Source organism: Marmota monax, unplaced genomic scaffold (assembly GCF_021218885.2).
Source record: "Marmota monax isolate L192 unplaced genomic scaffold, Marmota_monax_Labrador192_F-V1.1 WCK01_AAM20220418_F8-fsc00083, whole genome shotgun sequence".
Classification (NCBI taxonomy): domain Eukaryota; kingdom Metazoa; phylum Chordata; class Mammalia; order Rodentia; family Sciuridae; genus Marmota; species Marmota monax.
Window position 1 is genome coordinate 2,947,859 of NW_026692848.1, and position 16,600 is coordinate 2,964,458.

The 16,600-nt window shown below is 52.0% G+C and overlaps 1 protein-coding gene across 1 annotated transcript in view; it reads left to right on the forward strand.

The window, feature by feature from the left end:
* The window catches only part of Pde10a (phosphodiesterase 10A), a 534,453-nt gene that overhangs the window by 35,469 nt on the left and 482,384 nt on the right, over window positions 1-16,600 (forward strand). The gene's annotated exons all lie outside the window — the stretch shown is intronic.

Consider the following 16,600-nt stretch of genomic DNA (forward strand, 5'->3'; position numbering starts at 1 on the left):
AACAAGCAACCCCCCACGTTTTTATAAGATAAGTAAACCATAAACAGATAATGATTTTAATGAGAATTGATTGTCATTGTCTGTGGACCTCCCGCCATGGTTCAGAGGCCTTCTGCTTTGGATGGAGAGTTACATCTCCAGCCAGGAAGGAGAGAGAGAGAGAGAGAGGAGAGAGAGAGAGAGGGGGGGGAGAGAAAGAGGGAGAGAGAGAGGGAGGGAGAGAGAGAGGGAGAGAGAGAGGAGGGGAGGGGAGAGAGAGGGAGAGAGAGGGGGGGAGGGGAGAGAGAGGGAGAGAGAGAGGGGGGGAGGGGAGAGAGAGGGAGAGAGAGAGGAGGGGAGGGGAGAGAGAGGGAGAGAGAGAGGAGGGGAGGGGAGAGAGAGGGAGGGAGAGAGGGGGGGAGGGGAGAGAGAGGGAGGGAGAGAGAGAGGGAGAGGGAGAGGGAGAGAGAGGGAGAGAGAGAGAGAGAGGAGAGAGAGAGGGGGGGAGAAAGAGGGAGAGAGGGAGGGAGAGAGAGAGGGAGAGAGAGAGGGAGGGAGAGAGAGAGGGAGAGAGAGGGGGGAGAGAGAGAGGGAGAGAGAGAGGGGGGAGGGGAGAGAAAGGGAGGGAGAGAGAGAGGGGGGGAGGGGAGAGAGAGGGAGGGAGAGAGAGAGGGAGAGGGAGAGGGAGAGAGAGGGAGAGAGAGAGAGAGAGCGAGGGAGAGAGAGGGCTCTGTCCACACATAGACAGCTGGTTTCGAGCTGTTCCTTGGTGCTTTGCCTCCAGGTGTGGGTGTGGTCACATTGAGTTTCCAGGGTCTTGAGGCTCAATGTCCTTCATGAAGGTCCCTGACTTGCTGGGGACAGGACACCCCACAGTTAGACTTGTGATCTTACAGACTGGTCTTTGACGTCCGAGGTCTCTGTACATAGAGACAGACGAGGGCCCTTCCTTGCTGCAGGGATGTGCTAAGTTCTGGCGTTTTCCACCTGCATTTCCAGGCCGTCCACCATAGGAGCTGACCTCTGGAGGCAGATGCGGGCAGGCAGGATCTGAGACTAGCCAGGCCAGTTTGGTTACCGCTGTTAAAAGGCCCAGATGGCTTTCAACAAGCAGATCGTTCATTGTATTCTGCTTACAGAACTTGGGTAATTCTTTTAAAAATTGTGAACTACTGATCTTGACAAGTTTTGTGAAAATAACTGAAGTTTGTCCTTAGCCTGTTAGTATCTGTTTGCCAAAGAGACTGTTTACTGTTCATTCACTGAATAATTATTAACTTTTCATCCAATCAGCTCAGTATCTATTGAGTCCTACTATGTGCCAACACTCTGGATGCTATCAAGGCATTGGGACTTGTACTGTATCCACTTTTCCAATAAAATATTTCTTTTGAAGGGCATCTGGGTTGGTTCCAAAGTCTTGCTATTGTGAATTGAGCTGCTATGAACATCGATGTAGCAGTGTCCCTGTAGCATGCTCTTTTTAGGTCTTTAGGGAATAGACCAAGAAGGGGAATAGCTGGGTCAAATGGTGGCTCCATTCCCAGCTTTCCAAGAAATCTCCATACTGCTTTCCAAATTGGCTGCACCAATTTGCAGTCCCACCAGCAATGTACAAGTGTACCCTTTTCCCCACATCCTCGCCAGCACTTGTTGTTGTTTGACTTCCTAATGGCTGCCAATCTTACTGGAGTGAGATGGTATCTTAGGGTGGTTTTGATTTGCATTTCTCTGACTGCTAGAGATGGTGAGCATTTTTTCATGTACTTGTTGATTGATTGTATGGCAGAACATGACAGTCACAAGTATGGCAATATGTAAATCAATGGATGTGTAATTGATGTGATTCTGCAATCTGTATATGGGCTAAAAATGGGAGTTCATAACCCACTTGAAGCAGTGTGAAAGATGATATATCAAGAACTATGTAATGTTTTGAACAACCAACAATAAAAAAAAATAAAAAAAAAATATATTTCTTTTGTAAGTTGTAAAAAAGTATCATTTAGTTTAGTGACATAAAAATAAGAAGGGATCTAGTAAGACAGGTTGTTTTTTAATATGTAAGTTTATTTTGGCTGCAAAATGAGTATGAACTTCAATGCTAAGTTGTTTTAAGAGAGTGTAAAACCCCTTGGACTTGAAGATTTAGGAGAAAAGATACTCTGTGAAGCTACACAGATTCTCTGGTAGAAACTACACAGATGAAAAATGATATGGTTAAAAATCTGAATGTTAGCAGTGTCTTCTTATCTTGTACCTTGTGGGTGCTGAGGGGGAGGCAGAGAAACACCTGTTAAGTCTCACCTCCTGCACCCTGCCCCATTCAGGACCAGACAAGTGGCCGAGGCAGTGGGCTTGCAGACCGGCCAGTGGGCCCAGGGGCTGGACGTTCCTCTGGCCCTGGGGGCACATTAGCCAGCATTGCTTTGCCATCATGAAGTTCTAGGGGTGACTGGTGTGTAAAGACTTGTTTAGCTCACGGTTTGGGTGGCCCCATTGGTTTGGCCTCTGGTGAGGAGGGCTGTGCACAGGGGTGGGCAGTCGTTACATCTCCAGCCGGAGGCCGGGGGAGGGAAGACTGGTCGAGGGCAGGCCCCCAGTGACCGAGGACCTCCCGCTGGGTCCCACCTCTGGAGGTTCTGCCACTCCAGATGGTGCTTCCCTGGGGACCAGGCCCTTCTCTGTTAGTCTCTGGAAGCCACTCCCTATAGCCAGGCCACAGAATGGGTGTCTGACACCTCAGGGGTGCCTCAGTGGACACAGGCAGAGCTGCCTCCCACCGGCTAAACACTGGGCAATGCTGCTCCACTGGGGAAGTCCCCTTTGTCCTTGGGGGAACACGTTCTAAAACCCCTAGCAGGTGCCCGAGACTGGCTAGAACCAAACCCCAGAGAGGGAGCTTTTCTCCTGGTGCATACACACCTATGACCAAGTTTGTGAATCAGGCAGTCAGAGTTTAAGGCCGTACCTCATAATAAAATAGAACAATTATAACAAGACACTATAAAGGTTATTTAAAAGTTTATTTCTGGAATTCTCCATTTAAAATCTTCAGACCCCACCGTTGCCTCAGGTACCTGACGGTGACGCTGCGGTGGGGGCTGCTGCACTTGGAGAACCCCACGCCCTCTGGAGCTCCAGGGAGCAGGCTGTGGGCTCCCAGCTGCAGTGGCCGCCCATCCCCTGGAGGCTCACACCCCTCTTCAGCTCTGGCGGGAAGGACTGGGGGAGAGGCCTTGAAGCACGGCTCTGAAGGGAGCTCCCCGGGACAGTGAGGCTCAGTAGGCCTTGCTGGCCTGCTGTGTCCTGTCACCCCACCTTGCTCCTGCGAGGGACTGTATGTCAGTTCTTCCCGGGCGGCTGTGTCCCTCGGACCCTGGTCTCCACCAAGCTCCTCTGCCTGCATTTCTGCATTCCCTCCAAGCCTCCGACTTCTGTCAGCCGGCACTGCCCCACACCCAGCAGGGCTCGCCGCAGGGACACGGCCCTGTCCCAGGGCTGGAGCTGGGAGCCCGGCAGCCGGGCCTGTGCCTGATCCTCACGGCATCTCTCGTGACATCACTCTCTCCTGTCTCCTTCTCCGCTCTGCATCCAGGAGCTTCCGTTTCCTGCTGTCTTTGACGCAGGTGACGTCCCAGGTTCCTTCCTTCAATTTAATGTGGTTCTATATCCCCAGCTCCAATGTCCCCAGGTGCAGAGCCACACCTTGTAACACCAGAGGAAAAGTCCCCACCGTCCTTCAGCCTCATTAGTAGCAAACCCGGAGCCCTCCTTGACTTCTCCGACTCACCGCCTACATCCAGGTAATGACCTGTTTTAGTTTTACATGGAACCTTCTCTCCCCCCTCCACGGCTGTTCCCCCTCTCCCCACCTTCATCTGGCTTTAATGGTCTCTTGCAGGTCTCTTGCCAACACTCTCCTTCCTTAGAGATCCTCCTCCCCACTGTCAGAATATCCCCACATTCAGATTCATCCCCATTCTTCTCCTGCTGGAACCCTACGGCCCTACTCCATGGCCGCTGTGCAAATGGCAGCCCCTTTGGTGTCTCTGTGCTTGCGCACCCCTTCTCCCTGTTGGAGCTACTTCCTCCTCCTCCTCCCCGCTCTCCTGGGCACCTGCAGTCTTCTCATCCTCCAAGAAGGCTTCCCACAGCCCTCTCCTGCAGGTGGACTGCGTCCCTCCTTTCCCTGCGATTTAGTGTGTCTCCGGTCCCTTTGCACAGTGTGTGCATGCGGACACCAGATCCGCAGCTTCGCTGGGCTGCAGCTTCTTAAGGGACAGAACTGTGTCTTAGCAGCCTTTGATGCTTCCTGGAAGTGATGCTGGGCACACGGGAATCTTCTGAGCCCTAGTTGCCACTGTCTCTCAGTCTTCACCTTGAGGAAGCTCTTGGATTTGTGTTGGTCACCTTTCTATCATGTGGATAATACTGCTGTCCCTTATTTCACAGGGTCTTGTGACACTGCATGTGACATTGTGTGTGGAATGTTTCTCAAGCTGAGGATTTTGTCCAAAAGCAAGATTTATTGCTTTAAGTCTTGTTTTGTCCTTTTTTTTTTTTTTTCTGATTCAGGACCCAAAACCACCTAGGAAGGCAGTGGGGGAGGTGTGTGGGTGTGTACAGGAAAGTCATCCGTGAGCATCCTGCCACCCTAGGCTGGGTGTCCTGGAGCCTGGTGCACTGTAGGGCACTGTCTTCCGTCCTAGCCAGCACTGGACCAGAGATGCACAGGACCAAGCAAGGTGTAATGAATGCAGAGTCAACCAGAAAAATCGCAGCAAAGGGAAGGTAAAGATGACAGAGAAAGACAGGTCCAGAGTAGTTTTGTCATTAGTTGAAAACTGGTGGTGGTGTAGACAAGGTGGGGGAATGAAGCCACAATTTCAGGCAAGGTGTCCAAGTTAGACCTAAAGCAATGAGTGCTACACCTTCACCATTTTAGTGCGGCTAAAGACCTGCGAGGCGATGAGAACTATTCAGAAGAGGCGATGGCTGCTTCAGAGAAGAGACTGAAAGATGGAGCTTGGCTTGTGCTCCAGACTTTACGTTCATAAATCCCCCCACCTGGTGCCTGTAATTGACCCCACTGCACCTTTTAAAGAAGAAATCCTGGCCTTGACCCTCTACCAGCCATACTTGAAATGTAAGCCGGGATTTCTCCCTGCATTCTGCTTTATTCTGGAATGTTCTACTGAACTTCCATTGTACCTGAATTTTGTTGGACATGTGGCTTCCTATGTAACCTAAAACTATCATACTGAAGGGTCTATACGTTCTGTGAAGCCTGGACTGTAAGGACTAAGAAGCACTCTTGATCATTCTTCCACCAGGGAGATCCTCTTTAGAGGTCTTCCTTTCATTGTTTATATTTACATTTAGTTATTTTGTGGTGTTGGGGATGGATCCCGGGGCCTGGTGCTAGGCAAGCACCCTCCATTCAACTACAGCCTCAGGTCTATTTGTATTTTAAATGAACTCTCAGGTCTCTGCCTGTCCTGCATGTTTGATGAAGTTCACACCCAGTGGGAAGGGAGACTCTATTTTTTTAACATATTCTTTCCTTGGAAGTGACATATAAATATATACTTTTAGGAAATAGTATCAAAGATCTACTTGCGTTAAGTTCCTTTGTCCTTCACAACATCCAGGATGCTGAGATGCAAAAGCTTAGGTTCCCCAGTCACATGCAGATTCATTAATTCCTGGACTGTGCTGTGGGCTAGACACCAGGCCAGGTGCTTACAAAGATAAGTGGATTTTAATACCTGTCTGAAGGAATTTGGTTTCCAAGGCTGGCATGTGCAAGGCCTGAGAAACGGCTTCCTCCGTGTAGGTCAGGGCACATGAGGTGAGAGCAAAAGGCTTCATAGAGGTGGTGTTTGAGTGGAATTTTGAGGGACAAGTGGGAAGTAAAAGAAATTTCTGATGGAAGCAAAGCACATGACGTCCAGAGCTGGGCAGGAGAGTGGTGTGTGGCGCTCTGGACAGAGGTTCTGACGCTGCGTGAGGAGCAAGCCCCTAGGGGAGGCAGGAGGGCAGCCTCCCCAAGGGTTCAGTAGCCAACCAGGCATCATCTAACAAAGCACTAAGCACACGGTTTCCTAACTGCCTGTCGCTTTTCTGAATCCCCGACTGCACCCTTCAAAGGCCTCAGCTCAGTGTCACGGCAGCGCTCTCCAGCAGTATGCCCTGGGTGACGAGGGTCAGCTGTGGTCAGGGCTCCAGGGGCCCTGGACACAGCCACGCCTCCGAGTTTGCACTTGCTACACCTACGTGCTGGCAAGGGGCCTGCTGGAGAGCTTTCTAGGAGGTGCGTGACATGGTCAGACCTGTCCTCACACGTCATCCTGTTGGTGGCTGTTGGACACAGCACCCTCGGTAGGCACAGACATTCACCGTCCACCATGCTGACTCGCTTACACCTCTAAATTTTTATTCAAACAGTAATTTCAGAGCCCTACGGGTTATCAGACATCTTCTTGGTGAACAGCACTGTACCAGCTTCCGTGGGACACGCAGCCTAGTTAGATAGAAGGCGGAAGGGATAGAACAGCAGAAGTACAATGAGCACATAGTAAGGTGCGTCCCGGGACTGGTGCCTAGCATGAAGGACACACAGAAGGTGAGCTGCTGGGTCACCGTTGCAAACTGGGCTGTCATCTTGGCCTCTGAGAGGGGTTGACCATTTCTTCTGAGACCTAAATGATCAAAGGAACCAAGTGTGTGCAGAACTGGCTTCGAGTGTTCCAGGCGCGTTTGCCAAGGCCTGAGGAGGTGTCCACAATCTGCTCTTCCTTCCAGGGCAAGAAGGAGGGGTTTCCCAGCCTGAGGGCAAAACCCCGTCTTTTCTCTGCCTGCGTACGTGGCCACTCAGCGCACTTCAGAGGCCAGATGGTGGGGTCTTCCCACGCACCAAGCAGATCTCCAGGGGACCCCAGCTGGGTGTCCTGTGTTTCAGTTCTGACACTGTCTACCTGGAAACATTGTCAGACCCCATGGCCAAGGGCTCAGTCCCACAAGATCTCCCCCTCTGCAGGTGCCAGGCGGCCACATAGGGAAGTCCCTCTGTGCTTCCAACGACTGCATGTGTCGGGGCTCCCACACGCTCTGAGTCCCACACAGAACTCAGAGAAACTCTGTGCTTCCACTTACCCTTTAGGACAGAATGCCACAGGTGAAGGGCCAGATGGAGGCAAGGCTCCTGGGGCCGTGGAGCTTCTCTCCAGCTTGCTACCTGGAAACCTCCTGCGCCCTCTCCTCTGGGCTTTATGGAGGCTCCGTCGTGTAAGCGTGGAAGACCTCAGGGGTCATGCCAGTGGTGAGCAACTCACCCTCAGGCTCCTGCCAGCTCCAGGGAGCTGGTGGCCCAGAAGTCCCAACCTTCTAATCACATGGTTGGCTCCTGGCAGCCAGCTCCACCTAGGAGCCCCCAGCCAGCCACCTTTGGCTAGCGTGAGTCCAAGGGTTTGGGGGGCTGTGGCCAGGAGCCAGGGTCCAGTGCCTCCATGTAGCTGCGAGGGTTTTCCGAGCTGTCTTAAGATGGGGTGGGTCGGAGACCAACGTGCCTATCTTTTATAGTATCAAGTATCAGGCCCAGCCTACCTTGCAGTTGGCCTGGCACGTGACTGAGTCCTAGCCGAGGGGATGGGAGCAAAAGTGACGGCAGCTACTTCTGGGGTCTGCCCCGGGAGAGCTGCCTCCACCACTTGGGGCAGGGGAGAACTACAGGATGGAAGGTGTGGGGCCCCTGGCCGCTCCGAGTGCGAGCCCTTTCCTTCTGTGCAAGCAGGAAAACAACTCTTGGTCTGTCTCACTTTGTTCTTGAGGTAGGCTCTTGTTTTTTGAATCTGGAAATTCCCTTCTTTTGCCACCACAGAAAATCATGTTGACGCTGAAGAAGCAAATGTGCGAGGAAGTGCTGAGGCAGCGTTTCCAGAACCATTTCCCAAGGACTCCAGGGCCACGGGCGGTTGGGCAGGCGTTGGGCAGGCGGGGGCTGGAGCAGGCATGCAGGGTCCTCACGGCAAGGAGGGCGTGAAGCTGCATCCCCACAGGGTGCTCTGAGCTCCAGGCCCGTCACTGAGGCTCAGCCAGGACAGCATCCCCTGCCAGGGCAGGGTGGGCTGTGGGAGAGGCGTCTGGTCCACAGCAGGCTCTTTCTCCACAGGGCCCCCCAGCTCTCCTGGGGCCCCTCTCTGCCCCTCCTGGGGACCTGGGTCTTTTTGTTTCCTTTCCCAGGGCCCACTGAAGGCCTAGGGCTCTTTTTGGTTTTCTCATGTCTACAGACCCCAGGAAGCCATTTTTCCTTCTTCTGTTGTCCAGGGCGATAGAGGGGGCCTTTCTGGAGGCTTGCTGCTTCTCAGCCTTGTGCAAGGAGTGTCCCTGTCATTCTCAGATCCTAGGAAGGGTTCTGCCACCTCCTGTAGCCTCCCTGGGCAAGAGGCTTCCCACAGGCACCCACTGAAGCCGCTCTCTTTCCCTCTCCCAGCCCTGGGAACCCTGGGTAGACTTTAGTCTTCCTGGAGTGAGACCAGAGGAAACCTGACCCCTGCTTGCATGCCAGCCTCTGGAGTCCCTGGGGACTAACTCTTTCTCCCTCAGAAGGTCCAGCACTTACATATCAAAAACGCTGGATCTCAACATGGTGCTCTGACTTGTAAGAGCTTAGTCTAAAAGATTAACAATGTTAAAATCCTCATGGCCCTCGGAGGCTGTAGGAGTCTTTAGTTGATGAGTAAATGTTGTGGGCCTCCAGCCCAGAGAGGGCAAAAAGCATCTTCTCCATGTCTCTGGTCACTGATGGGTGTGCCCAGCATTATCCACTGGAGATATGCCGTCACCCGAGTCTTAGTATGGTGTATGTTGCTGTAACAGAATGCTCAAGGATGGGTACTTTAGGACGTGTTCAGGCGTGGCTAGAGGTCTATACATTATCCATTGCATCACACAGATGGTTAGTCAAGACTGGGCATTTCATAAACAAAAGAGGTTTATTTGGCTCACTGTTTTGGAGGTAGAGAAGTTCAGAGCAGGGTGCCAGCGTCTGCTTGGCTTCTGCTGAGAGCCTTCTGCTCCTTCACAGCATGGAGGAGAAGCAGAAGGGGGGCAAGGGTGAGCAGGTAGGATGCAGGCAGGCCTGACAGCCGGCCAGGGAGGTTCCTGCCGCTCACCCACTCCCAAGGGAGCTGCACTCGCCCCTTCCCAAGGCCGGAGGGGTGTGGGCCAGTACAACTCATCAATGCTCTTAAGCCAGGGACCCGGCTCCCAGCTTATGCCCTTTGGAAGACACACCACCTGGAGCCACAGCAGGTGGCAGGGCTGGCCTTCCTGTGGCCAGCACCAGCTCCGTCACCGTCACTCCCGTTTCGTTAGTGTCCACCTGCACTTCCCTCGCCATCTCCACACAGCCGCCCACCCAGGGCCTCTGACCTCTGTCTTCCATTTGTACCAGGGACCAGTGTCCCAGAGGGCTTGGCCTCCTGGCTGCCCAGCTCACCTGGACTAGACACCTTTGCATTCTCCTCCTGGTTCCCAGTGACCTCCTGGAGCTCATTCCTTTGCTTAAAATTTCTGGGTTCAGAAGGACAGCCCTACGCACCACATCGTGTCCAGGCGGGAAGAGAAGGAATGGCTGCAGGCTGGACAGGTCTCGGGGAGCTGGAGGTTCCCTTTGTTTGTTTTTAGAAACAATGAAGCCAGTTGCATGTGCCTCTTGAGTCCTCCCAGAGCTAAGGCACCAGGAATAACTACGTGAGCACCAGCTCTTGGAGTGCAGGGACAGGCAGGCAGGCTTGCTGCCCGGGAGCAAAGCCTCCGACCTTTGGCTGCCTAGTACTTCCCACCTTATTTTAAGTCACAGCTGCACATAATAGGCATTCAATAAAATTTCAAGACGATTATCTTTGCCTTAAATCCTGTGGAATGAGGCTTAAGCAGCACACGGGGGTGAACAGGGAGGGAGTCCCCAAGTTCACACCCCGCCTTTGGTCTTCTTTTCAACAAGCCCCTTGGGGAGCTGCACTCTGCCGGTCGCTGCTGCAGGCGCAGTGTGTGCTCTTGCGAGCAGAACATGAAGATGTAAATGAAGAAACGAGATGTGAGATAGGGAAAGTGCAGGGAGAAACTCAGGAAGGTGGTGAAGGGCTGCTCAGAGCTGCTGCCTCGGCGGGGCCCGGGCATGTCCCTGGGGTGGGGGCATCTGTGCTGGGCCTGACAAAGGAAGGAGGTCACCACAGGAACACAGAGGAAAAGAAGAGACAACTCCAACCACATGGGGTCTCCGTCAGGCTCGGCAGCACAGTGGCTGGCATGGCTCACGGTGGCATTACCACTGTTCCTCCATCTCGCCCTTCAGCGGGGTCCTTGTTCTCTTCCTCTCGACGTCCTGAGGAGGGTCAAGCTGCAGGGTCAGGGACTGGTCCTGCAGAACCCGGGTGAGGACTCCTCCAGGGGCAGCGGGCTGCCTGGGCCTTCCATTAACCTTCCAGGGACCCACCCAGAGCAGCCACAGGTCCTTCGGTGATGGAAAAAAGCACTCAGGGTTTTTCACTCGAAACGTTCTGGATCCAAGTAAGCTGCTTTTTAAAACAATAGGCATCTGGTTCTTTCTGCCACTTTCTTCCAAAGGCAGTAATGATTTTTAATCAGCAGTATTTGACAAAAACACAGTGTGGGCTCTTTTGAGTACTGATGTAAAGTCAATCTTGATTCTTTGACACACACAAACAATCTGACCAGAGAAAGTCCAGGGTGACTCTGCGGCACAGGAACCCAGAGGAGCAGTTCACTGTTGGTTGCGTCTCTTCCTTCCTCTTTGTGTTCGCCTGGGTTGGCCACTCAGGGACGCAGCAGCGCAAGGGGAGCAAGTAATCCATCTGGACCCACTCCTGTCCTGACTCATGGTGGTCACCGTCCTCTCTTCTCCTCCTTGTGAGGCTCCTGCCGTATCCTCGCAGTTCCTGGAGGTGTTGGGGCCGCGTGCTCCTCCTGCTCCTAAGTCTCGAGAGCATCCAGAAGAGAAGGTCTGCTCCGCTCACCAGCAGCTCCTGGTCCGAGAGGCTGCCCATTGCTGCTTTTGTGCCTAGAGCTTCACGCTGCCCAGGCTTCAGGGAGCCCAGCTCTTCTGCCTGCACCCGGCAGTTTTGTCCCCACCTGATGCTAGGAGACGGGCCAGTGCTGGCTTCTCGTGCTGCAGAGCTGGACCAGGTTTTCTGTGCAAGTGTGGCTGATGGGGTGCTGGGGGATGTGCAGTCGGAGTTGTGTCCAAATCTGGTTCTGATGTAAACTGCTAAGAAGAGGTGTTTGGACCTCATGATTTTCTAATAGTGAACTCGAGGCTCCTGCCCATCCCCATGCACCCTGCTATGAAATGGGGTGGTGAGAGGGCCACCTCACCAGGGCCACTCCTGGGACAGGGAGTAGCCTAGCTAGACCCGAGTTGTTGGGATGTTTCGATGGCGCTTCCTGGAAACAGCAGCATATTCCAGGTTAAAACGTGGGACTTGTCCAGAGTACTAGGTGAGAGAAACCAGGTGCCCAGGTCAGTGTCAGCTCCTCCGCCGGAGACTTTCCCCTCCGTGACAGACTTTCCCCTTTCCAGCGGCTTCCCGTCCCAGCAAATCTGATCAATAGGCGGATGAGGCCTTCCAGGCTCCTCTGGATGCTTCATCTTGTACCCTGTTCCAGTCACGTCTGCGATGAACCCGGGTGTGCACTGAATCCTCTCCTGGGGAACTACTACCATGTGCCTGGGCTTCACCCACACGATGCAGTTTGGTCCACACTAGGCAAGGGAGGGTTGGGGCCCCATTTTATCGATAAGGAGCTGGAAGCTCATAGAGCTGATTCACTTGCCCAAGGACACAGCTTTCAGCGGGAGAGTTCGGCTGGGAGCCAGGACTGCGGATCCGTCCAGCCCTTCCCACCATCTCGCTCTGCACCACACTTCCCAGCAAGATCCCAACTGAAGCTGCTCGGCCAGAAGCCCCACGGCTCATGCTCCTGCGTCTCCCTGAGCACATTTAGGATGCTCAGTGCAGGAGGGGCTGAAAGCCACACTCCTCCTTGAGGTCCAGCACCCAGCGCAGCTCCCAAAGCCTAGAAGGTGCCCAATGGGCCTGCTGAGTTTAGCAGGTACTCGAGGGTCAGAGACGGTCCAGACCTCAGTGACCAATCCCTGGGATGCCGGCCCCACGAGGTGGTGATGACCGAAGACAGCATTGCTCCCTCTTCCTGCCCAGCAGAAGCACTGGAGAAACTTCCGGCCTCAGTCCAGGGCTGCGGTTCTTGAGCACCTCCACCCTCAGTTCTAGGAGAGAACCGGGGTTTGGAGAGGCAGCTCTAGGTCCAGGGCGACAGCTTGAGCACCTCTAGGGCCCACACTTGGCTGCTTGGTGGAGGCCCTCAGTACTTACTGACCTGGGGGCCTGCCAAGCAGCTTCCAGAAGATTCTGTGGTAGCCACCAAGAACCTACTCTTCTCTCAGCCTCCACCAGAGCCACAGAAACCTGTCTCAGTCTTATCCTCCCACCAACCTGCTCTTGGTGCACGTGAGAAGGCCTGTCACAGTGAGCAGTGTCTTTACCCAACCCCAGATCCACACGGAGAGCCTGCTGGGAGTCTGTGGGGCGGCCAAGCAGGGCCCACACCATCCCTTCTCGGCCTTTGCCTGAGTGCACTGAGCTACGGCTTTAATACGCGTGCTTTATATTTATATCACACACGCATTTTCTACTAAATAGAATATGAAAATGAATATTAAACAACTACTTGTACAACTTATAAGTATTATAAAATAAATTATTATTAAAATAATTGTATGATTATGTATAGATATTTATACATAAATCATTATATATGATTATACATGTTATATATAGTTATATCTAATAATATATAATAAAATATGATTTTAAGATATTGTTCTCTTTAAGTTAATGATATTCATGAAAGAAAAATGAGGAAATATAAAGAGAAACAGAAGCAAGCGCAAGCCTTCTCCAGGCTACAGAGACCAATACGTGTGATACCTTGTGTATGTGCCTCAAACCTTCTGCATACAGTCATCTATACGTTTACAGTTTTCTAAGAATAATGCTTTACTAGAGTCGTTACTCTTTGTAAACCACCTTTAAACAACTCACTCTGGTGTGATCATCTTTCCATGTCAGTAAATAGTCCTTATCATTTTAATACATACATGAAACACTTTATTTAAGCAGCCCGCCCTTGTTGGTCGTGAAGCGGTTCCTATGGCATTGCTCAGAAGGCCCTGGCTGGCTCCTGCGTGCCTACTTAGATGTCTCCTGAGGATGGCTGGGTAGGTGGGGCTGCTGCGCCTTTTGGAAGGTTTAGGGGTGGGGGCGGCTCTGGTAAACTTGTCTCCATGTCAGCCGTTGGACCCCAGCAGCCTTCTCCTGCCTGCCTAGGTCTTCCTAAAATACAACTACAAAATCAGTGACACAGCACAACGTATTTCCATTAGGAAATGAAGTCCCTTTGGCTCTGAACCATAAATCCTCATTGGAAAATAGAACTGCTTGTAGTGGCACTGAGGCTGGAAGGCCTTTCAGTGATTCATGGAACCACTGTGGACACAGGAGCCGTGTCTGCAGGCACACCTCTGGCACATAGCACTGGGTGGGGCCCTGGGGAAGTCTGACTTTTCTTTGGCTGATGTGGCCCTCTAAGTGCTGGTGGCTGGAGGCTGGGCTTGTTTTTCTCTTCCTGTCATCCACCTTGGGGACCTGCAGGCAGAGTGTGAACACAGGGCGTGTCCCATCTAACAGCCAGGATTTCCAAATTAACTATGAACTCTGAGTGTTTAAAGGCCCCTTGAACTTTTCTATTTGGCTTTTCCATTTGAAACACAAACTCTGCCTCTGGGAATTTGGGTACCAAAACAAAACTTGGAAGAAGCTACAATAGGGGGGCCTTCTCAGCACTGAGCAGCACATGCATGTCTTAATTCTGCATTAATATGGCCAACAGCGCCTCTGCCTGACAGAAGGGATGGATCTCACTCACACTGACACTCCTTATCATAATGGACAGCAGGCCTCTTAACGGTCAGTTGCGGAGATGTTCCAGAATGGCAGCCAGGGTGTAGCAGGAGCTGGGAGAGTCACGGCCACCAGCCACTGTCCTGGGAGGAGCTGCCTGTGCATCAGGCCTCAGGGTCATGGGGTGCTTTCACCCCAACATGCTCCACTGGTTTCTGAGAACTGATTGTGCACCTGAGAAGGGACAGTCCTCACTTAAGGTCTTTGGAGCAGTGACAAAATGAGTCTTTAGACAATTGTTAACTTTGGGGGCACATATGAGCTTCTTTTCTCCAATAATATGTAATAATGCAAACCATATCTTTCTAAGTAAAATAGAGAGAGGACAGGTCCCGGCTCAATGTCCTCGTTAACATGATGCCCCCGAAGCTTGGGAAGGGCAATGAGAGTTGTGACGGGCAGATTGAATAACAGCTCTGTGATGAGTCTCTTAAAACAGGGTCGTCAAGGCCAAGTTGGAACACTTGGCTGGGCCGAGAGACAGTGGCTGGAGCCACCCCCAGCTAAGGACGGCTCTTAGGTCCCTAAGAGGTGGTGAATGAACAGAGAGGGAGCTAGAGGAAGGGGAAGGAGAGCAAGCAGAACAGGAAAAGCAGAAGAGGAGGGAGGAGGAGAGGAGAATGGGGCAGAGGCCCTGTGTGGCCTGTCCCACCTGTCACTTACAGAGACACTCACCAGCCCCGGGGAGACTGCAGAAAGCACGGGCAGATGGAAAGAACTGGAGTGGCCTTGTGCTTCTCAGGCCACCGACAGCCCCTGCCCAGCCTCCTCTCCTCCTGCTTCCTGTTCCTCTTGTTCTCAGTCTCCTGCCTTCTAGCTCCCTCCCTTCTTTATGGCCTGCTGAGCGGGAAGGTGTCCCGGCCCTAGCAGTGGGCACTCCATCTGAGCCTGCACACCATCCCGAGGAGGGCTGAGCCAGTCCGTGCTGAGACAGGCGCGGTGGCAGGACAAGGGTCAGGCTGGCTTCCTCTCTAAGGAATTCCATGAAGGCACATAATGAACTATGCTCCACGGCGAAGCCATCAAGAAGGACCTTAATCACAAAAGTGGGCAGTTTTGGGAGGTTCAGGAACTCCCTTATCTGTTTATTCCAGAACAGAGCAGGTTTTTACCCTTGGGTAAAGGCCCACTCCAGAGAAATGTGATTGGCATGTACGTTTTCACTGACAGGCGGGGCAGATTTCCTCCATTTATCACCAGGTCACAAACCCCCCAGGAAAGAAAGGAGGTCTGTGTCATTCCCAGGACTGTCGGCTTCCCTGGGGTCCACGCGGGGAGGGCTCCCATGTAGACTAAGGCCTGTGCAGGGGAGGAGGCCTGCCTGGGCCTTCCCCGGGAAGCCCCTTGGCCACACCAGCCAGCACAGCAGGACTGGCCTGAGAGCATGAATAAACATGCCGTGTCTGTTCCTGTCCATGTGTATGTCTTAACGGAATACTTAAGTCTGTTTTACAAAAGGCAAATATGTTAAGTATAAAATCAGTTTACCTTTTAAGCAAGATGTGTGTGTGTGTGTGTGTGTGTGTGTATCCCTGTAAATCCTAGTTGATCTCTCAGCTACTAAAATGATTTTTTGGAAAAAATTTCTGGTACTCCTTTATATTTATTTAAGTACCAATATCATTAAATTTCAACTTAGGAGAAATTAAATGTGGTTCGAGTTATGTTCTGAAGGGAAAATAAGCCAAAACTCTCTCCACTGTTTTTAAAATCTTGAAAATACATGTTTAAGTTATCCATATTTTCAAACACCATTAGTAATTTAAGAAGACGTGGCATATATGGGAAATCTTTGTACTTTCACTCAATTTTGATGTGAACCTATCTGTTAACAAGTAAAGTCTATTTTAAAAAAATAGTGCAACCATATTTAATCTAAACTTAGAGAATTCTGTACATGATGGGAGCACTGAGATTAAAAATCTCCTACAGCTTCTAATGTATGGATTCCAATTCACTTGGTTTGCTATTTGTTTTAATACCATCACCCTGATTTTGATGGATGTCAAAGTTATTCTTCCTTTTCTGAGTATTGTGTGACTGTGTGTATTTACTGGGGATGAGGACACAGACAGGCACTGGCTGGACAAGAGGAGAAGAAAGAAGAGGCCCTGCCCTCGGGCCCAGCCGCAGTAGGGCTCGGGTCACAGGTAGTGGATCTCCAGGAGCACATCACAACAGTTAGAGAGCGGGTGTGTGGCGCTCTCGGCCAGTGGAGGAGGCCAAGCCAAGCTGGGCCTATGAGAAGTGAGCGTGTCCTGCCTGAGGAAGGACCTGGCAGGGAGCCCTGGGCAGTGCTCCCCAAGGCCTAGCTTCCTGCAAACTGCTGAAATGACACACAAAACATCTGCCTAGCTTTTGTCTGTAGTTTATTTGCTGAATTAGGAAGGGGGATGGCTCCTTGGTCTACAATCAGAGAGCACAGTCCTATTCCTAAATTGGCCTTGATCCTTAGAAACAACCAAGAGACTTCATCACCTCTGAGCTTGGGTATTGGGCCGTTATTGGGCCAGCCTGATGTAGCAGACTCCTGCACACCATTCTCTCCCTCTTGC